At 38.3% G+C, this 27482-nt stretch overlaps 1 pseudogene; it reads left to right on the top strand.

The window, feature by feature from the left end:
* LOC128641626 (interferon-induced very large GTPase 1-like) overlaps window positions 1-27482 on the top strand; it is a 76325-nt pseudogene that overhangs the window by 18297 nt on the left and 30546 nt on the right.

Below are 27482 nucleotides of genomic sequence, written 5' to 3'. Positions count from 1 at the left end.
ATTTTGTTAACATATTTGTTAACAAATATTCCTCATCTAAAATATGCGCATTACACACAGAGATTGATTTGGTTACACTTTTACAATAAGATAGAATTGAAAATGAAATACATGTGCTGTCAACATTACAATAAGATTGTTTATTAATAAGATTATATGTCCTTGTTCATGTAAAAAGGACAAAAACGCTTTAGAAATGGAAATACATTCATTAACAATTGTGCTCACCATCACTTAAAGGGACATGTTTTTTGTTTTTAAAAAGAGGATACACATAGATAATAGCCCCATTGGAGACATATGACAAGGTAACACAGTGCATCACAGTCCATGAAGAGAGTTGCCAAGGGCCAGCATAGCCCCATTTGAGCCATATGACAAGGTAACAGAGTGCATCACAGTCCATGAAGAGAGTTGCCAAGGGCCAGCATAGCCCCATTGGAGACATATGACAAGGTAACACAGTGCATCACAGTCCATGAAGAGAGTTGCCAAGGGCCAGCATAGCCCCATTGGAGACATATGACAAGGTAACACAGTGCATCACAGTCCATGAAGAGAGTTGCCAAGGGCCAGCAATAGCCCCATTGGAGACATATGACAAGGTAACACAGTGCATCACAGTCCATGAAGAGAGTTGCCAAGGGCCAGCATAGCCCCATTGGAGACATATGACAAGGTAACACAGTGCATCACAGTCCATGAAGAGAGTTGCCAAGGGCCAGCATAGCCCCATTTGAGCCATATGACAAGGTAACAGAGTGCATCACAGTCCATGAAGAGAGTTGCCAAGGGCCAGCATAGCCCCATTGGAGACATATGACAAGGTAAAAGAGTGCAACAGGCACAACAATAAACTTGGAAAAAGGCCAAATGGCAACAATAAAACAAAACATCAACATGTGGTCAGAGGATTCTTATCTGCGACCTTGGAGCATCTCCAGATCCTCCACTTACTGGTCATCCTCTTCATTGTCCTGTGCATGTCCAGCTCCAGATTCAGGCCTTGACCTTAATCGCATTATTTCACGCAGAGTCAAGTCCTGAATCCGGAGCTGGGCCTGCATGGCGTCGTTTATCCCTCTCAGGCCAGCTGCGTTCCTCAGCACGGCCTGCTCCACTCCTGCTAGACCTTCTAGCATGAGCCATGCTGAGTCACAGCCTAAAATAAAGAATAAATTCAATATTAAGGATAATTACACAACAGACGAAAAATAAGCAAAGATACATTGTCATCATAAAGACAAATCATTCTTTACATCAATTAGTTTTAATTGATTCTTTACACATGAAATATGTTATTCAGACAGACTGAAATCATTAAAGGGACAGTTTACTCAAACATGTTGTCCCCTTTAATTGGTTTCCGATGATCCACTTATACAGCTTGAGTGTATAAAATCTTGTTAAAGGATTTACATTGTACTTACATTAGCAATTTAACTATTTTAATTATACTGTGGTAGGCACACCTATCCTGAAACATTTTGGCGTTGAGGACAAGCTGTGTAAACATAGCAACCTGAAGAAATTACATTCCCACTGGGTTAGACAAGAAATAATGTATCAACATTTGTACATAAATTGTTGGATCCAAGTAGTGGTGATTGGTATATGTAGTGATATCAAATTAAAGGGACACTGAACATAAATATTTAATTGACTGATTCAGATAGAGCATGACATTACAAATATTTAAAAATTACACATATTCTTTAAATGTTTGTTAGAATTCTCTAGCTAGATTTTGAATGCAAGAATGTCGGTTTGTAGGGCAGGCCATATTTGTTTATCAACTTTGTTTGTCCCTGCTGGTTGATGGATACATTCATCCAACAATAAAGAAATGATGTCCACAATTATTTTCTATTTAAAAATTATTCTAGGCATTTCTTTGTTTCAATAAAGATAGCAAGAGAATGAAGAATTATTCATAAGAGTATTAAATTATAAATTTGATTAACATTGCATGCTCTATTTGAATCACAATATAAAATATTTACCTTCAGTGTACCTTTAAGTATCTTATAATGTTGATTTTGAATGATACTTACAGCTGTGCCTGGGAAGGACAATCCGACACCCAGGACAATGAAGGTTGAGACAGGGGGGAGGGATGGGATTGTCTTGGGGAGGGATGGGATTGGCTTGGGGAGGGATGAGCTGCTGCTCCGGGGTAGGCCGTACAGCTGGGGAGTGGGGGAGTTTGGGTCTGGGCAGCTGTACGGCCCATAATACGGGGGAGAGCGGCGAAGGGGGGTGTAGGGGCGTTTTTTGGGAGGGACAGGATATGACGAATGGGAAGGGCCGGCAGGGGTCTGGGCATGGTCAGGAGTCTGGGCAGGGGCAGGGGTCTGGGCATGGGCAGGGGACTGGGCAGGGGCGGAAACCAGATGACCAGAAGTGGCGGATCCATCTGGAAAGAAAAATAACATATATTAACATCTCATACATCATGAAATCAAATCAACGCATTTCAAATTGATTATGTTTTCAATATACTTCGAAGTGTGTTTGAATTTGTAAACAATTATGAAATGAGGATATGGTATGCATATAGGCACTCAGATGAATATCAATTACTGTCTGTACAATTATAACATTATTATTGTGTTTTGGCCTGGAATATGCATGTGACATAATGATGGCATGAATTATACATTTTTAAAAAAATATATATTTTCATGCTGCCTGATATAGAAAGGGGGCAGTAGTGTATTTGAACAGACAAATAATATTCCTTTTTAAAGTGCAAAAGCTGTAGACTTTGAACGTCTTCAATAAAATGATTTCAAATAAAGCAACATGTTGGAAACATGATAGATATATTTCACATACCATCAGACTCCAAGGCAGCCTCTTCCTCCTCTGACACACATGTTAAATCAATCTCTGTAAAACATAACATGTTGTGTACACGTTAAGATCAGATATTATAACATATGTTACTCTTGTTCAAAGACACACATCAATGTTGCATTAAAGATATACACACCCAAAGTTATGATTTACATCATTTTGATGGAGCATACAAATTACATTAGATTTGTTATTCTCAATGATTCAGATTTTCAATGTATTGTTTGTATTAATTTCTAAATCAGAAAAGCATAGTACATAGAACATTTAAGATTTCTCATGTGTGTATCACTTGATGACTGTTGTCAAAAATGAACATGGAAACAAACATATGCTATACATCTTCTGAATAACAAAGGTGTAGACTAATAAAGTTGTAATTATTAATCTTTCAATATTCAAAGAAAATTAATATATAATCAGAAGAGAAAATTATATGTTTGTTTCAAATGTTATGCTTCATCAGAATCATGCTCATAATATTGATTACCAATACACCTTCAATGACATATAAATGAGTCAATGGACTTACCAGGGGACGGCAAAGGTGGCTCTGCGTCACTGCTGGATTCCTGTGGGCTCCCCACACCAACTCTCTCTATGAATGATATAGATATATATTAGTAAACACATTGGGGATATCACTAAATCACATCTGTATCTAATTTTATGATTAATCAACTTGAAAATTTGAAGAAAAGAGCAGTCATTAAACAAAAAAATGCTTGATTGAATCAAGGGGATTCTGTTTAAAATGATGTATTGAACATATGTTTAATTTAAGACTATATTAGACATCAAAATCATCTCATACGATGCTATTGCATATCTAAATATACCCATTGATCAATGTTCTTCAAAGAATACACACAAACCACATTTTGAAGAACAGCTGTTGACAAATATAAACAAAGACATGTGGCACATCGAGCCATTTGTGCAATGTACAGTAATCTTGTTTAGGACACAACACATATTGATCACAATACAAAACAAAATTGATTAGTACAAATATGTAATCATGGTGCTGTTAGAGTATGCTGATATAAAGTAACTCCAACAGTGAATATGTGAATTATATATCAATATTGTTTAATCCAAAGAATGTAAAGATGAATGAATCTATTGTTTAGTAAAGGGACACTGACATGATTTATTTCAATCATTGATTTCACTGTTCAAACTGTTCCAAATGATTTAACATTGACTCCTATTATAATTCAAATGTTGCTACATATTAATCTTAAAGGCAGATAAGCAATATTGGATTCAAGAAATATTGTTTGTTGAAGGTATCCACCAATCATCAATCAAAACCCAGGTTGGTCAACCAAAATTGAGATGCAGATAAACGTACATTCTTGATTTTAAAATACATTTAGCAATAGAATATTTCACATATGATTATAGTATTATATTTAAATGTTTATTAATATTGCATACTCTATCTGAATGACAACATTAATAATTTTAGATCAGTATCCCTTTAATCTAAAATTATATTGATTTGACAATGTTGGTGTTAATGAATTCTCTACTCCATATGTTGATGTAATGAATGGGATTGAGCATGCAATTCAAATCTAATATGTTATTTAAGGATATCCGAAGAATTATTTAATTTTCATCTATTAAAGGGACATTACATATAAATCTTGAACAATGTGGATTTAGTATGTAATGTTCTGTCCATGTTTCTAAGACAAATGTCAATTAAAATGAGACATACCATACTGTGACGAGCCCTGCCTTAAGGATCCAGCAGCAACATCCATATCTGTAATATATTAAATGAGGATTGCAGATCATTAATACAAATCATGCCATGTTTAAAATCTTTACATTATTAGCAAATCAATTTAAAACTATGAATCCTTTGGTAGTCCCATGAGTTAATTGTTTCCTCAATTAAATACATGATGAATATATCCTGTACTCTTATTTTCAATCAGTTGTGTTGTTTACTGTAGCTTTAATTAATTTTTGGTGTTATTTCATTCTCATCAATTGATGGGCATATGTTATAATTTATTTGGATTCTTCTTTTTTTATTATGTATAATATTGAAAATAAGAATACTGTATTCTTCACATATATAATAATTCACATTTCATTTTGACCAACATGTGTAAAGCAATGCCACTTACAGCAAAGCCATGTTAACGTGGATGCGAAATTCCATTTTCGCGATCATTGCGCAATGATTCCAAGCGGAATAACGCATCCGTCATTTGACCAACATGTGTAAAGCAATGCCACTTACAGCAAAGCCATGTTAACGTGGATGCGAAATTCCATTTTCGCGATCATTGCGCAATGATTCCAAGCGGAATAACGCATCCGTCATTTGACCAACATGTATAAAGCAATGCCACTTACAGCAAAGCCATGTTAACGTGGATGCGAAATTCCATTTTCGCGATCATTGCGCAATGATTCCAAGCGGAATAACGCATCCGTCATTTGACCAACATGTGTAAAGCAATGCCACTTACAGCAAAGCCATGTTAACGTGGATGCGAAATTCCATTTCCGCTCTGTGACGCATATTCTGTAGAGCGCAAGAAACATCATTCCTATTTCATGTGTCACTAATCTAAAATCAGATATCTAAACATCATATGTAGTGTATGTTGTGAGATCTGGATAGGTTTAGGATCTGACTATATACACATTTTTTGATTAAAAAAATAAAAATAAAGATATTATATGAAGTTGGATAATTACCTGGTTCAGATTCTCCATCTCCTCCCAGGCCACCGGACGGAGAAGCAGCTGCCCTGGCCCCCGCGTCAGGACTTTCAGATCCCGCAGCTGGGAGGGAAGAAGAGGAGGCCGAGGATGGCGAGGATCTAAATCTTTTGGGGACCCGGAGATTGAGGAGCTCGCATAAAGTCACCTCATAAGGGAGTAGGTAGAGTTTCCGCGGGGCCTCTCTTTTGCCACCTCTTTTACGGGCTTGTACCCACTCCCTTATGAGGTTGACTTTTTTTGATAAGCGCAACCTCATATCTCCGAATCTCCTCATGATCTGATCCTGGGTCCTCTGGATGTCACACACCAATCTAACGGCATTGGTGATAGACTCCCAGAGGGCCTTCTTAACAGGCGCATCTGTCAACCTCCTCTTGTTCCCAAACAGCTGGGGATAAAAGTCCTTGACGGCGTGGACCAGTGCAGCGCTCTCCTCCTTGGTGAACCTGGGAACTGACATGCCTGCTGGGTTTGATAATATATAAATATATATATACTGCCTGCAGGCATTAGAGAACTGACAAAGATGGCAACGTGTAATGGACTTTTATATGGTGAAGTAAACATGAGATGCACCATGGGACAAGTTATCTGTACATCTGATTGGATAAAAGTTTGAAATATTGTTAGAATGTCTGTGAGACCATCCTGACTCAAGTTGTGTTTGTGTGATGAACTTGGATTGGCCGTTCCTTAATGTTTCATATCTTAGTAACTTCCTTACACATACCTCATGGTGGTGCTGTTACTTCATATTTCATGTAGACTTATTAGTAACTCATGGGCCTGTCATGCGGATATGTGTGACGCAGATTAAATATCCGTGATCCGTTAAATATTAATGATTAAATTCTCTTTAAAATCTAATACTGTCACATTATTAAATGTTGTAGACATTTCTCGGTTTAATAACGGTCTGTTTCTTTAATACAAATACACATTTAATATTGTATGTCTTTATTGTTCATAAAATCAATTTGTTGACTTATTGTGAAGTATTGATATTGCTCTATTAAATGTATTTATAATGCACATTGATTGTGTGCTATTGCGTGACATTAGACTAATGTTTAAAGATGCTAATCTGGTGTTTCAAGATGCGTTTCCCACGCAATATTTCTTAATGTTCAAATTCAGGTTATAAGGTCAGTAACTTGGATAATCTGTTTATAAATGTTAAACTACAGGTTTGTTTGTTATTAGCAAATAAACCTCGAGCTTGTATTTGTCTGAAGTGCTCATATATGTTATTGTGCAATGGCGTCTTTATTTTTAAATAGACATTACAAACAAACAATTGTATCAAATGATCTGTAGAGATAGAAGATTGTTTAGACTTTAAAATGTAAATCAATTTATCTTAGTATTTAGATATCCTCAACAGAAGAAAATTAAATGCACATGGTTGAGCCAATCACATAAGGCATCTCTGTGCATCCACCAATCTTCATCTACTGAGCCTATCTCGATATGCTTTTCAAGCAAAGTATTGCAGGATAGGCAGAGAAGTAAATACACTATTTAAATCTCTTAAAGGGACACTGTCCATACAAATTTAGCGTTGGTGATTCAGATTGAGCATGAAATGTTAATCAACTTTATAATTTAATCCGATTCTCAAATGTTAAGAAATATCTTGTTATCTTTCTTTGCAAATCAATAATGATATTTTAGATGACGGACAATTGTTTCCAAAAACCTGGGTTGTCCTTGATGATTGTTGGATCAATTAATCCAACCAAAAAAAACAAGTTCTGTCCAGAGTACTGAAGCAAATAAATTATCTATTTAATGCCTTATTTTTAAAGTAATGATAGCAACATCACAAGGAGCATTCATAATCTGAGACAAATTTTAAAGTTGCTTAAAATAGAATACTCATTCAGAATGTATAAATCATTAATTTTTTAACTGTCTCCCTTTAAGTATATTTTGAGTTCATGTCCCTTTAAATAAACATTTCACAATAATGCTTAAAATATCATAAACCTAGGCACCTTCCTTTTGCTAAAGGAGTATAACATATGAGTAAAGCAAATTTAGATTAACTTCTGGATTGTTTTACACACTGACTGAAATATATATTGTAAAGGAGGTATTTTGGAGCCTTCAGCTTCGAGGGACATTAATCTATCTGCTATGTATGCATTTTGTATAAGATTCTAATATTTGACCAACTTAATATGTTTTGTTATTCAATCATTAGATTGTAATTATATATATTCTTGGATTAAATACATATCTACATAGGCTATTTTGATGCTGATTGTTGGTTGCACATAGATGCCTTATGTAATTGACTAAGATATGTGCATTGATGTATTTTTTTAAAAGTATATTTAAAGACTGAATGTAATTCTATATTACTTTCTAAATATGTTTAAATGCTTTTATGAATTTTTTAAAAAATCTATACACAATATACTTTGTGAATGTCCCTTTAAGGACCAAAACATTTGGAATGTTGATTTAACATTGTCAAAATAAACTAAAGGGGAATTAACATTAGATATAGATATTTGATGTCTAACCCAATATTAATAACTATAGTTAAATGACTCCACTAGAAAATTACATCGATTAACCTGGCATCCAATAACTAGCTTGTGAAAAATATCAAGTTAAATGACCTACCATTTATAAAAGTAAAATTTCCAATTATTTCGAAAATAATGTTTTGAGATACCTAAGGAAGATACAAGATCTTATCTAATTAATTTTACATTCAACAACACTGTCACTTTAATGTAATTGAACCACTTCCCCTTCTTAAAAGTGAAAACAAATAATTTATGACTAATTTTGACTACATATCCGAAATTAATATAACATCTAAGATTTTCCAAAGAAAAGCATCGATGGATCTCACTCCCCAATTAATGTTAAAAAAGATAGTTTAATGTAATATTCTCGAAATCAGTTGATTTTATAAAATTACTGCATTATTTGATCTTATGCATGTGCTTGTCAAATAGCCAACTACCAGTCATGGGAGTCAAACTTTTTTTTATTGACAGATTATATGCATATTTATTATAATCTGTTCAAAAGAATGTATTTAATAATAAAATGTTTCTTAACATTTAAAATAAAACATTTTATGAAACCAAAAAATATTCCTGGAAGTCATCAGATGACAATCTGAAATAAATAAAAAAAAATGGAACAAAGTTAATACACACGTTGTCAAATATTCATGAAATACATTTACAATCATCTTGTGTCTATGCTCTAACTTTGTTCTAAATTTTTTTAAGATATTTATTAAATAGTTTTTTAAATAAAAGGAAAACATACACCATTATATTGTGGAATAAAAAATAAATTTAAATATCCAAATTTCTAATTATACATAATAATGTATATCACATTTTAAGAATATATGTATGCTGAACATAAATGTAATATTTCATGTCCATTCAAATACCTCTATATCAACTATAATATGTATTCCTTTTTCTTATTGTGATGCCTAAATATCTAACTAACAACTAAATATGACTAATGTATGTAAGCTACTAATATTCAACAGTCTTCACTAGCATGCATTGGTACACCAACCTGGATAATGCATGGTCTTTGAAAGTCAATTCAGGGCTAAACAGTTGATCTTCAATAGGTGTCTTATTCATCACTTCATAAAATAGAGGACAGGGAAATACCATCTAGAAATTAGAAAATCATCTAAGTGTCTGATTGTGATGCCTAAATATCTAACTAACAACTAAATATGACTAATGTATGTAAGCTACTAATATTCAACAGTCTTCACTAGCATGCATTGGTACACCAACCTGGATAATGCATGGTCTTTGAAAGTCAATTCAGGGCTAAACAGTTGATCTTCAATAGGTGTCTTATTCATCACTTCATAAAATAGAGGACAGGGAAATACCATCTAGAAATTTGAAAATCATCTAAGTGTCTGATTGTGATGCCTAAATATCTAACTAACAACTAAATATGACTAATGTATGTAAGCTACTAATATTCAACAGTCTTCACTAGCATGCATTGGTACACCAACCTGGATAATGCATGGTCTTTGAAAGTCAATTCAGGGCTAAACAGTTGATCTTCAATAGGTGTCTTATTCATCACTTCATAAAATAGAGGACAGGGAAATACCATCTAGAAATTAGAAAATCATCTAAGTGTCTGATTGTGATGCCTAAATATCTAACTAACAACTAAATATGACTAATGTATGTAAGCTACTAATATTCAACAGTCTTCACTAGCATGCATTGGTACACCAACCTGGATAATGCATGGTCTTTGAAAGTCAATTCCGGGCTAAACAGTTGATCTTCAATAGGTGTCTTATTCATCACTTCATAAAATAGAGGACAGGGAAATACCATCTAAAAATTAGAAAATCATCTAAGTGTCTCCAATAGGATGCCTCCACAGCCTTATTCTATCAAATAGTTGTCACTTACCATGTGAACATGTCTTTGTATGGTTTTCAAGGTCAGCAGATTTGAAAGATAATGCCAGACATGATCCCATTGGTATACTTCAATCTTGGCTTTTTCCCCACTGTCAGTCTGGGCAATCTTCACTGTCAGGCTTCGAATTCTTCCCTTTCAGTCTTTAGATTAAGTCAGCTCCCTAATGGCAGAAAAAGTTTAATTAAAATTACTACAAGTGTGTGAATCATTTCTGTACCCCTCTCCCACCCCCCATTTCAGAATAAATTTCTGTCACTAGCTTACTAAGCGTGTGTAGCATCTTGTGTTATTTTCTATCAAGTGTGAAGATGAGTCATATTGAGCAGAACAAACCTCTAATGTGTGACATTGAACCATAGTCATGCTAGAGGATCCCTTTCTGAGTATTTACATTTTAAGTAATGTGTAAACTAAATACTAGTTTATAAAATGTATGCCATATGATGTATTTGTGTACAATTCATGCCAGCAACAGTCCATACATTTATACTTACCATCTGATGTCCTCTTTAAAAACCAGGTGGCAAAGACTCGCTACAGGACCCAATGCCCAGAGCATCACCTATATTAATAAATGAAAGACATTTTTAGCATTTGATGAACAATCCTAACATGTTTGCACAATTCTCTACTTGTCATTTCCCTAGAGTTCTCATCTATAGAAAATACTCCAGTCTAACTTCTATTCTTTACCGTCTAAAGTGGCGGTTGATGATGTCTGCTCTGACATTGAGCCCCTCGTCCCGGAATGGCCCCTCTAGAACAGGATGATCCTCCTCATCTCTGAGGAGGTTTCTGTCCACCGGGACGGCCTGCAGCATCCCAGCCCGCTGTGCAATATTATGCAGGACACTACAGGCTACAACGATCTTAGCCACCTTCTTTGGGTTGTACTGGAGGGCTCCTCCCGACCGGTCCAGGCACCTGAACCGCATCTTCAGGAGCCCGAACATACGTTCAACCACCGCCCTGGTTCTCTTATGAGCCCTATTGTAGCGCTCCTCAGACACATCAGTCGGGCTACGCAAGGGGGTAATGAGCCAAGGCCGGCTCATGTACCCAGAATCACCTATAAATTATGAACAGAACATAATTCAAACAGAATCCTCAAAATAGTATTTGGAGTCAAATAAAAAGTTTTGTACACGATAATCCAGTAACAAATTGGTTCTAAAAAAAATGAACAAATCTAGTTCTATATTATTCTCTATCTTCCCATTTCAGCTAAGACATGCTACATATGCTTATTTCTCCTAAACCAGACCTTGTGTAAAATGCTAACTAAATGGTTCCATTGCATTCTCTATCTGAGCATTTAAGGTAAGACATGCTACATATCTGCATTGAACTAAAAGTAGACATTAGCGGAAAGAGACAATGACATGGTTAAATTGCATTAGCTAATATCTTCCCATTTCAGCTAAGACATGCTACATATGCGTATTTCTCCTAAACCAGACCTTGTGTAAAATGCTAACTAAATGGTTCCATTGCATTCTCTATCTGAGCATTTAAGGTAAGACATGCTACATATCTGCATTGAACTAAAAGTAGACATTAGCGGAAAGAGACAATGACATGGTTAAATTGCATTAGCTAATATCTTCCCATTTCAGCTAAGACATGCTACATATGCGTATTTATCCTAAACCAGACCTTGTGTAAAATGCTAACTAAATGGTTCCATTGCATTCTCTATCTGAGCATTTAAGGTAAGACATGCTACATATCTGCATTGAACTAAAAGTAGACATTAGTGGAAAGAGACAATGACATGGTTAAATTGCATTAGCTAATATCTTCCCATTTCAGCTAAGACATGCTACATATGCGTATTTCTCCTAAACCAGACCTTGTGTAAAATGCTAACTAAATGGTTCCATTGCATTCTCTATCTGAGCATTTAAGGTAAGACATGCTACATATCTGCATTGAACTAAAAGTAGACATTAGCGGAAAGAGACAATGACATGGTTAAATTGCATCCTATAGCTGAACATGACGCTAACATTTTAAAACTACAGTGGCAATTGTCAAACTAATTAACCATGTTGTGCACAAATACTCACCAACGAGATAACCAGGGGGCATTTGTCTTTCCTCAAACTGTCTCCACAGGGACGACTGAAAGAGGATGCGGGCATCATGACAAGCTCCTGCAAAATTCGCACACACATGCATAATCCTCATCTGTGCGTCACAAACATACTGCACGTTGAGGCTATGAAAATGTTTGCGATTTCTGAAGGGCAAGTCATCAATTGGAGCACGCAGCGCAATGTGGGTACAATCTATGGCTCCCAAGACATTGGGCAATTGAGCAATATCAAAGAATTCCCGCTTCAGGCGCCTCCAATCACCATCATTTTGTGGGAATCCTATGTATTGCTTACTGATACGTACCATGGCGTCCAGAAAGTTATCAAACACCCCAGAGAATGTACCTTGAGCCAGGCCATGCATGTACAGTTCTCCGGATTGAAAACTCCCGGAGGCCAGGACGTATAGACAGCTTAGCATCTTACTCATGGGGGGAACAGCAGTCCTTATTTGTATACGTGGCTCCAAATGAGGTTTAAGAAGATCGTAAAGGCCAATGAGCTGTTCGCGATTGAGCCGATACTTATCATAAACCTCAAAGTCGCTCATGTTTTCCAAGGTGGGTCTCACCCTGTAGACACGAGGACCTCGAACCAGATGACCCCTTTGTCTCAGTCTGAGCCGCCGAGGCTGCCTGATTCGACCAACAGCTAGTTCGCCAATAGCAGCACCAGCAGCGTCTACCATGTCCTCGTCATCATCCATCTTTGAAAACAGCGTAACAAGGTAAACACTTGATCTGATGTGGATCACAAGTGATGCTTTGGCCATGTTGTTTGGGGGATTTATAGTACAATTAGTCCAATGGTAGTGAGTTTGTAATGATTGCTAATTGTATTCACTTGTTTGTATGTGAGCGGCGCGAATGCTTTCACAGTGGGCGTTTTTTTTGTTGTTTGCTGAAATGTTGTTTTCCCCCAATGAATCTCAATGTGAAAGTGTCAAATATCACACATACAGTGCATGTTCATATGCGTAATCGATATTTCTTAAACGCGATCTTATAGTAACAAGCACACGTCCAGGCTAACATGAATGAAAGTGCATAGTTGTGTATAATGTGCATCGAATGTGATCGATCAATGTTGCTGCAATATTGTTTGTAAACGATAAAGTAACATCTGTCATCTGTAGTATTATATATATAAGTGATTGCCGAGCTGTCAATATTGTATGCGTCCCTTTAAAATCGCAATAATTATTCAGAACTTCCCGTCTGCCATCTGTAGTATTGTATATATAAGTGATTGCCGAGCTGTCAATATTGTATGCGTCCCTTTAAAATCGCAATAATTATTCAGAACTTCCCGTCTGCCATCTGTAGTATTATATATATAAGTGATTGCCGAGCTGTCAATATTGTATGCGTCCCTTTAACATCTGCATAATAATTCAGAACCTCCCGTCTGCCATCTGTAGTGTTATATATATAAGTGATTGCCGAGCTGTCAATATTGTATGCGTCCCTTTAAAATCGCTATAATTATTCAGAACTTCCCGTCTGCCATCTGTAGTATTATATATATAAGTGATTGCCGAGCTGTCAATATTGTATGCGTCCCTTTAAAATCGCAATAATTATTCAGAACTTCCCGTCTGCCATCTGTAGTATTATATATATAAGTGATTTCCGAACTGTCAATATTGTATGCGTCCCATTCAAATGACACTAATACTGAAGCACTTCCGGCTGTCATCTGTAGTATTGTATATATAAGTGATTGCCGAGATGTCAATATTGTATGCGTCCCTTTAAAATCGCAATAATTATTCCGAACTTCCCGTCTGCCATCTGTAGTATTGTATATATAAGTGATTGCCGAGCTGTCAATATTGTATGCGTCCCTTTAAAATCGCAATAATTATTCCGAACTTCCCGTCTGCCATCTGTAGTATTATATATATAAGTGATTTCCGAACTGTCAATATTGTATGCGTCCCATTCAAATGGCACTAATACTGAAGCACTTCCGGCTGTCATCTGTAGTATTGTATATATAAGTGATTGCCGAGCTGTCAATATTGTATGCGTCCCATTCAAATCTGCATAATAATTCTGAACTTCCGGCTGTCATCTGTAGTATTGTATATATAAGTGATTTGCGATCTGACAATATATCTTAATTGTCCCATTGAAATCTCCCTAATAATGCTGTTCCAAACAGTTCTTTACGTATATGTTGTATTGTAGTATTGAGTGTTAAAGTTCCTAAAGGGGCGGTACAGTGGTGAATCTGTGATGTGTATGGTTGAATCTTCTAATGACGTCATGATATTATTAACCTGCCTATGTAGTTCTGAAATCCTCATTGTGTTGTTGTATTGTGCTACATTGTTATTGTGTGCTGAATAAAATCTAAATGTGTGCTTTGTGGTTGCGTGATGGGTGATGCGTGTTATGTACATGTACGTATATATTGTGATTGTGTCCCACATATGCTGACTTGTATATAGCGGTGTGGCATTGTTGTTCCTTCCCATAAAGTGACATCTGTAATCTTGTGTAATGATGTTGTTCTTGTACGTAATTCCTAATGGTTTATTGTGAGTGAATTATGATGTTAAAAGTACATTAAAATCCATATGTTGTGTTTTGTGATTCCTCTAGAGAATGTAATGTGTTTTTCCCCCATCATTTGAATGCACATGTATGAGTGAATGTTAAAAGTAATGTATGTGCATCCATGACTGATCATGTGTTAAGCCTATGTAGATATGCAGTTGCTGCAAGCATATGAGTTGAATAACTGAAATGCAATAATAAAGGTAAATGAGAGGTGTTTCCCATTGTGTACTGTTTGTGAATCCAGAATAGTTTAATTAATGTTTGTGTCCGTTTAAATGTAATATTTTTTTTACAAAATTTTGTTACTAGTTTATTGATTTGTAGTTGATGTAATCTAAAAGTGTGAAACAATTTAATGGTGTTGTGAATATTGAATAATTAAAATCCATAAATCCACCATAGGGAAATAGTCATTTCTTGATCTATTTATCCTAGCTGTGTCTAACGCATGAAATCATGTATTTTCTAGCGCTGGTATTTGGAGTTTTTCTGTCTACGCTATTTGCGTGCGTTAGGGAAATGTGGGTTTCGCGTGCACGAGCACGTCTTCCCAATAGAAGTCAATGGAGGCTCTAAAAATTGGTCTTTTTTTTTTTCTAAGACTGGTTTTCCTCGTAAAGTGAGTGACGTCATGAGCTTGTGTGAAAAAGTAACTAAATCGTGTTGTTTTTGTAATAAAAAAATATTTTTTGAATGTCATGTGGTGTATATTGTTTGTATGCATCGATGAGTGTATGTTTGTAATAATGTTATTAGTTAGATGTAGGTATATGAGGGTCTTTTCACGTGTGTCAATGTAAGTCAATGGGAAAATGGATTTGTGTTGTTTTTTTTTCTAACACCCCAGATCTCGCAACTTTGATCCTTTGTATTTGGATGAAAAATTATAAAATGATAATAATAAAAATAGTGTTGTGTTTGTATGAGTGTAAGTGTAGTTTGTGTAATATTTGTTTTGTGATTCGTGGCTGTTTATTTTGTCGGTATATGTTTACTACTGGTTCTGAGGTGTCGGTAGAAATTTGAGCGTTAGGTGTTTTTTGAGTGTCGGTAAATGAACTCTAAATACCGGAGTCCGTAAGAAACCCGCGTTAGGAGCCTCTAACGCTGGTTTTCACGGCTAACACCAAACTCCAAATCTAGGCCTAACTAAGTCGCTACACTGCTATAAAGATTTTATGAATCAATAGACGTTGCTAAGTGACCGGTGTATACTAGCGTGATCTCGCTACTATATGTCAGATTAGTGAGTGTAAAGGGGATATCACTAACATTGACATAACTGTGAATAGGAAAATGTGTCAATGTACCGAATTTGCTAAGTGTGTCCCAGCTATCTACATTCTATATATCTCACTCAATATATGTGTAGGAAAATAATGGAGGTCAAATTTATGAGGTGTATCCTATCACCCATATGGGTATCTAAAAAATATACATATATATATAGAACCTACTGTTAACTAGCGTGACACTTTACAAAAGTAGGCAAATTGATAGTGCAAAAAATAAATAAGTGGGGACCGTATATACTAAGTGTGTGTAATGTGGATGATGGATGTATATGTACAAAAACTAATACATCAATAAACGCATCAATATATGATGAGTGAGTCCAATAATATGCCAAAACACTTCTTTAAATTACATAGGTGTTGATGACATAATAATCAACAAAGTGTCTATTTAAACCAATATGAATGTAAGCAAAAGACCTTTGATCATATTGAAGGTAATAGACTAATTCAACCCCATGTTACATCACTACAAATGGACTCGACATGATATGTTGAGGTGCAGTGAAATAAAACTATTAAAGAATGGTAGGGGTATCACAAGAATTTACCAATGTGTAACACTACCCACATAGGAGGACTAACAGGTACTAATAACATATTTAACACAGAAAATTAAAAATAAAAACAAGCGTATGAAGAGAATAATATATATATAAGGTTCAATGAAGATCCGGTTAAAATGCAGCAGTATTTATGACCTCATTGAGCCCTGATGGAAATAATGAAACAAATTTTGTCTTAAGAAAGAAAACGTCATTTTTTTGAGTGCGGGATTGACGTTGCGTTACAGACTAAAATGCTTGCGGTATAGCCATAACAAGACTCATTATGGCTGTGTTATGGTTTTTACGCTGAAATGGCCCTTTTTTCAGCATTAAAACCGTAAAGCAAAACTTGTAAACTAGATAATAATCAGCACGTTTGTATCTGCAATTACTAACTTGTCTCAGGTACAGAAACATTATTTCCTGAAATTGTTACAATTTAAACTTGATACAATTACTAGAAAACAAATATCTCTATTAAAGGCAGAATACAAGGACAAATGTAATGATTTATTAAAAAATCAATTAGAATTAAAGAAACTAGAGTAAAACTACCAATAGCTCCTTAGGGGTGTAACATTTCCTGTGTGAGCTGGGCAGTTTTATGAGGCTGAATTTTCAATGGCTCAAGAAAAGCAAATAAGTGCAGAACAGAGACAATTTACCAGACTCCCAGGAATAGCAGCTGTTCTCCTGCTGGATGGGTTCCCATTAGAGCTGATTGATGGAGACGCCACCAACATCCCCCTGCAGTGGATAACTGATGTACTGACCGAGCTGGACAACAAGACAGGAGGATAATAACTGTTCTGGGGTGCAGAGCACAGGGAAATCTACTCTTCTGAACACCATGTTTGGGTTGCAGTTCTCTGTGTCTACTGGACGTTGCACACAAGGAGCCTTCATGACATAGAAACATAGAATTTGACGGTAGATAAGACCCAAAAAGGCCCATCAAGTCTAGCCATATTACATGTTGCATGTCCCAGGCATTTTTGAATTCCTTTACAGTCTTTGTGTTTACCACCTCAAATGGAAGTTTTTTCCATGAATCCACAACCCTTTCTGTAAAAAAATGCTTCCTCAAATTTCTCCTGAATCTGCTACCCTCTAACTTTAGATTGTGACCCCTTGTTTTGGTATTTATTTTTTTCTGAAAAATGCTTTCAGCTTCTATTTTATTAAGTTCCTTCATATATTTGAAGGCTTCTATCATGCCACCTCTTTCCCTTCTATCCTCTAAACTATACATATTTAGATCATAGAGTTTTTCGTTGTACGCTTTATTTTTTAGACCATGTAACATTTTAGTAGCCCTCCTTTGGACAGCTTCTAGTTTCTTTATATCTTTTTGAAGATATGGTCTCCAGAATTGTACACAGTATTCCAGATTTGGCCTAACTAATGATCTGTAAAGTGGCATGAGAACCTTGCTTTTTCTGCTACTAATACCTCTTCCAATGCAACCAAGTATTCGACTAGCCTTACTGGCTGCACTGCTGCAATTTGTACCAAAGTTTAAATCATCTAAAATACTGAAATAATAATTCCCATGTCCCTTTCTTCTTTAGTTACAGTCAGTAATGTACCATTGAGACTATAATTGGCCTTTGGGTTATTGGATCCTATATGCATAATTTTGCTCTTGGTAATATTAAATTTCAGATTCTATTTATTTGACCAGTCCTCTAGTTTTTTAATATCACTGTTCATCTGATCAACCCCTCCTAGAACTACCCTGTTACAAATTTTTAGATCATCAGCAAACAAGCAAACATTCTTCTTAAACCCACTTCCAATATCATTTAGGAACATGTTAAACAAAGCAGGCCCAAGAACTGACCCTTGGGGAACACCACTAGTAACAGACGCCTCATTTTAATGTACTCCATTAATTGAAACCCTCTGTTGTCTATCTTTAAGCTAGCATTCTAACCACTTAACAATCTTAGCATCTATTCCAAGGCAATACATTTTGTGAATAAGTTTGTTGTGTGGGACAGTGTCTCAATATACAACATCTATGGCTCCTCCCTGGTCTATAAATTTTAGTTACATGGTCAAAGAAATCAATTAGATTAGTCTGACATGATCTTCCAGCAGTGAAACCATGCTGTCCTTTGTCTTCTAAGCTGTTTGTCTGAAGGAAAGATGACACTTATTAAAGTGAGAACTTCAAAGATGAGCTGGGATGTAACTTTATTCTGGTGATCAACAATGAAGGTTTTAAAGCTCCAGAACTGGCTTCTCTGGAAGACAGTTATGAACATGACAATAAGTTGGAAACACTTGTTATTTGGTTAAGTGACATCACTATGATTAACATGGCCATGGAGAATACAGCAGAAATGAAAAACATTTTGCAGATTGTGGTTCATGGGTTTCTTAGGATGAAAGAAATAGGAAAGAAACCCCACTGTCAGTTTGTGCATCAGAACGTCAGCGATGTATCTGCTCATGATAACATTATGAGGGACAGGAAGAAACTTCTGGAACAGTTAAACGAAATGACAAAAATAGCAGAAAACATGGAGAAAAACAGTGGTATCCCAAAATTTAGTGATGTTATGGATTATGACTTTGAGAAAAACAACTGGTATATTCCAGGACACTGGCAGGGTGTCCCACCAATGGCTCCTGTAAACTCTGGTTATGGTGAAAATGTTTATAAACTTAAAAAATATTTATTTGAATTAATTAAAAACCAGCAGTGTGCTCATCACCCTCAGAACATACAATCATTTATTGAGTGGACACAAAGCTTGTGGAAAGCTGTTAAATATGAGAAATGTATCTTCATCTTCAGAAACAGCCTGGTCGGTGATATTAAAAAACCCAAGGAGTAGGATACGACAGGAGTGCCACTAAGGCTGGAGCTCCTATACTGGACAGGAAAGGGCTGAGTAGTAGATAATAGGGAAGGGGGGCTAGCTGGGGGAAGCAGAGGGTCAGGAGAAGAAAGGGGGAGGGTATCGTAAGAGACAATGGGAAGGTGTGTCAGGTAAATTGGGGTGGGGACTGAGGCTCAGGTATTATAAGGTGGAATAACAGGAAGTGAAGCACACTAAATTTTTTCTTGTTTTACAGGAGGACGTTTTTTGCAGATTTGAGACGATGTCGACTAGAAATCGTAGAATCCCCAAGAAATTCTTGAACGGTGACGACACCATCTTGAGTACAAGGGCTGTCCAGGCCCAAAGGAAGCTGAAGAAGCTGGAGAAGGAGAAGAAGAAGGCGGAGAGACCAGGGACAAGAGAGGAGAAAGGAGCAGTACCTTTAGCTAGGCAGGTGGATCAGGTGATGCCGGCTTTGGGAGACAAGGTCGAAAAGGTACGTGCAGGGGAGAGTAAAATGGAGGTGGATGCAGTGCCAGCCAAGGTAAGCCATCAGTGCGGCTCCGACAGCGTTTACCAACACAGAGGACAGTTGCGGAATCCCCGCTTTATTTAGGGTTGAGGCAGGCCCTTCTTCCCACACTATCCCCCCGGTCAGGTCCCAGCTAGTAGCAGGCCCCACCCCCCCCGTTCCCAAGGGCGCTGGCGGTAGAGGTGGGCATATTTCCATGGCGGCCAGATACGTTAGCGAGGAGGGGCCGCACGGGTAATTCCGCGTTAGTTAGGCGGCCATCTTTAAGTCCAAGGCAATGCAAGCATGAGGGGGGCGGGGCACCACGCTAGATCCCGGCAGCCATCTTTAAGTCCCTGTAGCATGGGCGAGAGGGCGCCGTCATATTGGAAATCCCGGGCAGGGGACAGTGAGCCTCAGTTCACCCAGCGAGGGCACATATTATTGCACAGCGAGCAGGACAATACACAAGCAGTCCATAGAGCAGACAAGGGCATTTACATAGTGGGCCAAGGGGTGGAGTATGGCAATGATGGGGGAACCCGGAGCAAAGGGGGCAGGTGGGAGGGTCCCGGCGGACCCAGCACATCAAGCAGTAGAGGAAGGGAGGAAAGAGTTGCAAGCGGAGAGTGGAGGGAAGCAGAAGAGCATCAAGAATACAGGAATGATAGAGAAGTGAGATTCAGGGGCAAGTCGGGGAGCGAAGGGGAGGGAGAGAGGAGGTGGGTAGATATATATGGCAGGGAGCATGATGACCAGAGGCCGCAAAAAAGATACAGAACAGAGGAGCAGAGGAAGGGGCAACCCCAGAACAAGAAGGGACATAGATGGGAATACTTATTTCATGGTGAAAGAGGATCAGAGAAGGGAATATAGGAGGAGCGCAGACATGGGGGCAGAAAAAGAGAGACAGAGGGAGGGGGAGTGGGGAGCAGAAGAGGAATCGGGGAAAAACAGGATGTAAAAAGATAACAATGTTAACATGAATGCATTGCAGAAGGAAATGACGTACGGCACAGCAAGGGGCGCAACGAGTGGAAAGGAAAGGGACCGAGATTCCCCGGGAGCAAAAAGTGGAGGAGAGCGGAAGGCTACGGGAAGTGCGGGAGGCACAAAGGACAAGGAGGGAAAACAGAAAGCTCAACTGAAACAAGGTAAGAAAATAATGTATTGCAGAGATGAGGGTTCAGACAGTTCATCTGAGTGGGACTCGGATGACGACAAAATTCAAGGGGAAGGTAATAGGAGAATTTTGAAATTAGTAAACAAAATATATCCAAAGCAGGGTAAAAGAGTGGAGAACGAAACCACAACAGATGGGGGTGATAGCGAAGGGGAATTTAATGCAGATGACGAGGTGACAGGGACAAAACTAATGCCATTGACAACGCATTTGAAAGCAAAAATTGTACTGAGAGCACAGAAGGGAAAATACATGGATGTGTTCAATATTATGAGGGAATCTGTGGCGCTAAAATATAGGAGTGAGGAAGGGAAAGGGAAAAAATTAAAGCAGTCATTTCCAGAGTGGGTAAAAGGGATGGTAATATATGCAGAATGCTTTCTATCTGAAAATCCGGGGAAGGTCAAGGGAGTGCTAAGATATACATTTAATAGAAGAGTGTTACACAACGTATGGGGGATTTGGGTAGAAGGACTACGACGGCGAGTTTAGAAGGGGTAACTTGCAATTGGGGGACAAAGGTAGAAAGGAGTTTGGAATAAAAATATTAGACATGTGGACGCGGTTGATAAAGCCAGCAGACAGCGCAGCACTGAGGCCAGTAGCACTAACACCAAGGAGAGTAGGGAAGGGAGAAGGGAAGGAATGCTGGGCATACAATGAAAAGAGATGCGACAGAGGTAAAGGGTGTAAATTCAGACACATATGCAGATATTGCGGGGGTTTCCATGCGGGGGTAGATTGTAGAAGAAATAATGGGGGGGGGCTAACAAGCAGTTTTTTTGTGGCCCAGGGAGAAATGGTAACGGAGGGACAATGGGGAATGGCCAGAACGCCGTTGAGGGTAGATAGGTTAATAAAGGAGCTAGTAAATTACACCATGGAGGATGATAGGGCATTACTGACAAAATGTCTAACAGAGGGATTTGTGGTACCAGTAAAAACGGAGGTTTGTGGGGCTGATAAATTTAGGAATCTAAAATCTGCAACAGAGTACCCAGCGGTACTGCAGGAAAAATTGAAAAAAGAGATAAAATTGGGTAGGATGGCAGGACCGTTTAAAGAGATACCTATACAGGACTTAGTCATATCACCCTTGGGCGAAGTACCTAAAAAAGAGAAGGGAAAATTTTGCATGATACACCACTTGTTGTATCCAAAAGGGAAGTCAGTAAGTGATGTGATTGATAGGGCGGACACCTCAGTGCAATACCAATCGTTCGATTCAGCAGTAAACATGATAAAGGAAGTGGGGAGGGGTGCATTAATGGCGAAAGTCAACATAGAATCCGCGTTTAGATTGTTACCTTTAAATCCGGAGAGTTTCAGATTAATGGGGTATAGATTTAATGGTCAATTCTACATAGATAAATGTTTGCCAATGGGCTGCTCGGTATCATGCTCCATATTCGAGAAGTTTAGTACATTTCTTCATTGGTTACTGGCAATAAGAACAGGCTCAGATAGAATTATACATTACTTGGATGATTTTATGGTAGTGGGCACAGCCAGGGATAGCTCATGCACAGAATTGAAGAAGGCTTTACTCAATATGTTAGAAGAGCTAGGAGTCCCGGTAGCAGCGGAAAAATCGGAAGGGCCAGAGATTGTCATTCTTAGGCATAATTATTGATACAGTGAAGGAACAATGCGAACTGCCTGGGGAAAAATAGAGAAAGTGCGACAGCTGCTAAAGGGAATGCTGGGGCGAAAAAAGGTTACACTCAGGGTGAAGCAGAAGTTGCTGGGAGTGCTTAATTTCGCTTGCAGGGTTATCCCAGTAGGAAGGATCTTTAAGAGGAGACTGGAGTTGGGAACAGCGGGGGTGAAAAAGCCCAAACATATGATTAGACTGACAGGGGCGATGAGGGATGACATGAGGGCATGAAAAAAGGTTAGGTGGGCATAGTCTTAGCGGGGTATCTTTTTTCGCAAAATTTAGGTGCGAAGAGGACATGACAAAATCATTCATAGTCAGAAAGGTGTTAAGAGCATGGCAAGTGGGCAAGGTAAAAAGGACAGATGACAGGGAACCAATTACGGAGGAGAGGTTGGAAAAAAATGGTAGGAGTATTAGGGGAAGTGTGCAGAGAGAAGAATGAAGCATGCCTGTTCAAAGCAGCCTTCGTTATGGCATTTTGGGGAGCATTTAGGATAGGAGAATTAGTCGCGGCAAGCAAGGCAGATGACAAAAATGGGGTAGGAGAATCAGATGTAAAAATATATGAGGATAATATAATGGTGCTGATAAGGAAATCAAAAACAGACAGAGAAGGAAAGGGGGCGTGGGTGTCGATGAAAGAAACAGGAAGCATGGCATGCCCAGTGGCAAGGGTAAAAGAGATGTTAAGGACAAAGAGCGCAAAGAGTAGGCTGTTTTTGAGGCACGCAGACAGGTCCAATTTAACAAGATTCCATTTTAAAAAAGTGATGGAAATGATCATAAAAAAGCTGGGGTGGGAACACCAACGGTTTGCGCCCCATTCATTCCTGATAGGGGCAGCGACTAGCACGGCGGAGAAAGGCTGTTCCGAAGATAAGATAAAAAAAATTGGGAGGTGGAAATCCCAGGCTTTTAGATCTTACATTAGACTAAAAGGAGAATAAATGGGAAGGGAACGTGATTAATGGTTCTGAATTATTGGCAACGAAGTTTGTGTTTTTTAAGGTTCATGAAATATTTATGTTTTATCTTACAGATGTAACATTGCGAGTATGGGTAGTAGGGCATTCGTACATGCATTGGGCACGCATAAGGGCAGTAGCAGCAGGCTTAGGGTCGCATCTAGGTTTCTCGCACAGGGAGGCGAATATCAGGTGGCTAGGAAAGAGGGGTATGAGATAGGAGGAGCTAGTCGCGACAATACAACAGGCAAGAAGAGGGTGGGGTTGCCCTGATACATTGATAATACATCTGGGGGGCAATGACATAGGCGCATTTCCTTTAAGGGAACTGGAGGACAAGATAAAGGAAGTTATTAGTTGGCTAAAGGTAGCATGGCCGCATGTACGAGTCATATGGTCCAACGTAATATCCAGGATACACTGACGCAACACAGATACGCAGAGGGCGGGATATAGATCGCGCAGAAGAGTTAACCAAGTTGAGGCAAATATAGTAAGGGAAACAGGGGGTAGGGTGCTGGAGCACCCACTGATCGCAGCTAAGAGAGAGGAGCTGTTTTGGGCAGATGGTGTACACCTGAACGAGGTCGGGAATGATCAGTTTCTGGAGGACATAAGAGCTATGGTGGAGGAACTGATTAAGGTAAGGAAAGGTCACATGGTTAGGTTGGCGGAAAGAGAGCATTTGTTGGCAGTGAAAATGGGCCTAGGACATGGGAGGGGCATCGAGGACGCGGGAGGATCCCACTGCATACTCGGCTTGGGGCTGATCTGGTGGTCTAGCTGCTGGGCAGGTTATGCAGCGGGTTCTCTTGTAATTCTTCGGGCCTCACCAAGGGGTTTTTTGTGGTCCTCCCCCTGATACGTGGACCCATGTTCGTTGAAATGCTTGGGCATTATGTTGATTTGTGGTGTTGAAATTGTTGGAATTGATTTATGGCTCTCTTATCTGATTTTAGCTGCAACAGCAAAATCTAGACAAATTAAAGTGACCTTTCCATTTTTATTGGTAATATTGGTGTTGTGTATTTATTTCAGGTAAATAAGGGAAAGTGTTGGGAAAGTGGTACATATATGGTACTGGTGTATAGGTTATGGAAGGTAAAATGGATCATCTAAGCCTTAAACCAACTGTCTATGAAGTATACACAATGGGATTGGGAATTCATCAGAAAAGTACACAACTTACTGATAAGGACAGATAAACTTAAAGTACAATCATGCAAAAGTTTTAAAGAAGAACTTTATATAGTGCTAGATGAAGAAGGAAAAAAAATGTCAGACTTGGTAGAAAAGTACTTTGAGAATGGATCTGAGAACGTTCATCTTATAGAAAAATATCGAGAAGATTTCTTCAGAAGTGTGACAGTTCTAAGGAAAGAGCTTGAAAGAAACACACTAGACAAACTAAGTGAAACTCTCCGTATACAGAAAGCAAAGAATGAGATTCAGAGTATACAGGATAAAGCACAGGAAGTGATTGAGAAGAAAGTCACTGACCTTCTGGTAGAATACAGAGCAAAGAAGTGTGAGTTAAATGAGTTAGAAATAGAAAAAGAGTTTGAGATCATGAGGCCCATTTATCAAGCTCCGTATGCTGCTGGTGCAATGCTGAATATGGAGAGCGTATCGCATTCAGTGAGCTCTCCGCATTCAGTGAGGTCTTGTGGACCTGATCCGCACTGTCGTATCAGGTCCGCAAGACCTTTGATACATAGGCCTCCATGTGGCAGAAGGCGCTATCAGATGTACAAATCCCGGCTTTAGAGCAACGCAATATCACTGATGTAATTCTACATCAACTGAGAAATGACATGAGCAAAAAAGGAGCTACTATAAATGAAAGATTACTAAGTACACATTTTTTACATGAATTTAAGATGGATAAAAAGTATATTGAGACAAAGGCATCTATTTATCAAGCCGTCAACCGCAAATATGCTGCAATTCCGAAGCGTATTTGTGACGAGCCTGATTCCCCTTAGTTATCAAACCCTACAAAACGGCAGAAGTAGAATTTAGTGACGTAACATACGATCCTCCAGTTTCAGTCTGACACAGATCGATGCTTACGTCACTACAGATGTTCCGAATGCAAATTCGCCACTATCTGACTACTTTTGCTACTTATCAAATAACTAGCAGGTACGCTCGCCACTATTCCGGCCCAGCGTACCTGGTTTTCAATCCCCCGCCCTAGAGGCGGCGGATGCCATAGGAATCAATGGGAGTCTGAAAGCGGCGAAAGCTTATGTTCGCTGCTGCCCGATATCCCATTGATTCCTATAGGAGAACAAAGTTATGTTTACACCTAATACCCTAACATGTACCCTGAGTCTAAACACCCCTAATCTTACACTTAATAACCCCTAATCTGCTCCCCTACACCGCCGCCACCTACATAATACTTATTAATCCCTAAACCGCCACTCCCAGAGCCCACCGCCACCTACATTATGTTATTAACCCCTAATCTGCCACCCCCAACGTCGCCGCCACTATTCTAAATGTATTAACCCCTAAATCTAAGTCTAACCCTAACCCTAACACCCCCTAACTTAAAAATTAATATGATTAACTAAATTATTCCTATTTAAAACTAAATACTTACCTGTAAAATAAACCCTTAAATAGCTACAATATAACTAATAGTTACATTGTATCTAGCTTAGGGTTTATTTTTATTTTACAGGCAAGTTTGTATTTATTTTAACTACGTAGAATAGTTATTAAATAGTTATTAACTATTTAATAACTACCTAGATAAAATAAATACAAAAGTACCTGTAAAATAAAACCTAACCTAAGTTACAATTACACCTAACACTACACTATAATTAAATAAATTAAATAAATTAAATACAATTAATTACAATTAAATAAAATTATCTAAAGTACAAAAAAACAAAACACTAAATTACAGAAAATAATAAAATAATTACAAGATTTTTAAACTAATTACACCTAATCTAATCCCCCTAACAAAATAAAAAAGCCCCCCCAAAATAAAAAAGCCCTACCCTACCCTAAATTACAAATAGCCCTTAAAAGGGCCTTTTGCCCCAAAGTAATCAGCTCTTTTACCTGTAAAAAAAATTACAAATACCCCCCCACATTAAAACCCACCACCCACACACCCAACCATACTCTAAAACCCACCCAATACCCCCTTAAAAAAACTAACACTAACCCCTTGAAGATAACCTTACCGAGAGACATCTTCACCCAACCGGGCCAAAGTCCTAAACGAAGCCGGGAGAAGCCTTCATCCAAGCCCGGCAAAGTGGTCCTCCAGACGGCACGGAGCTCGTCCATCTTCAAGACATCCGACGAGGAGCATCCTCTTCATCCGGAGTCTTCTTACTAAATGATGGTACCATTAAGTGACGTCATCCAAGATTGACTGATGCAATCAGCCAATAGGATTGAACTTCAATCCTATTGGCTGATTGGAACAGCCAATAGGATTGAGCTCGCATTCTATTGGCTGTTCCAATCAGTCAATAGGATTGAAGATCAATCCTATTGGCTGATTGCATCGGAATCTAAGGGATGCCATCTTGGATGACGTCACTTAAAGGTACCGTCATTTAGTAAGAAGACTCCGGATGAAGAGGATGCCCCACGTTGGATGTCTTGAAGATGGAGCCGCAGATGGATGAAGATAGAAGATGCCGTCTGATGAAAACTTCTGCCCGTCTGGAGGACCACATTGCCCGGCTTGGATGAAGACTTCTCCCGGCTTCGTTGAGG

Source organism: Bombina bombina, chromosome 11 (genome assembly GCF_027579735.1).
Source record: "Bombina bombina isolate aBomBom1 chromosome 11, aBomBom1.pri, whole genome shotgun sequence".
Taxonomy (NCBI): Eukaryota; Metazoa; Chordata; class Amphibia; order Anura; family Bombinatoridae; genus Bombina; species Bombina bombina.
The sequence above is the reverse complement of the archived record's forward strand: the minus strand, read 5'-3'. Positions and strand labels throughout refer to the sequence as shown.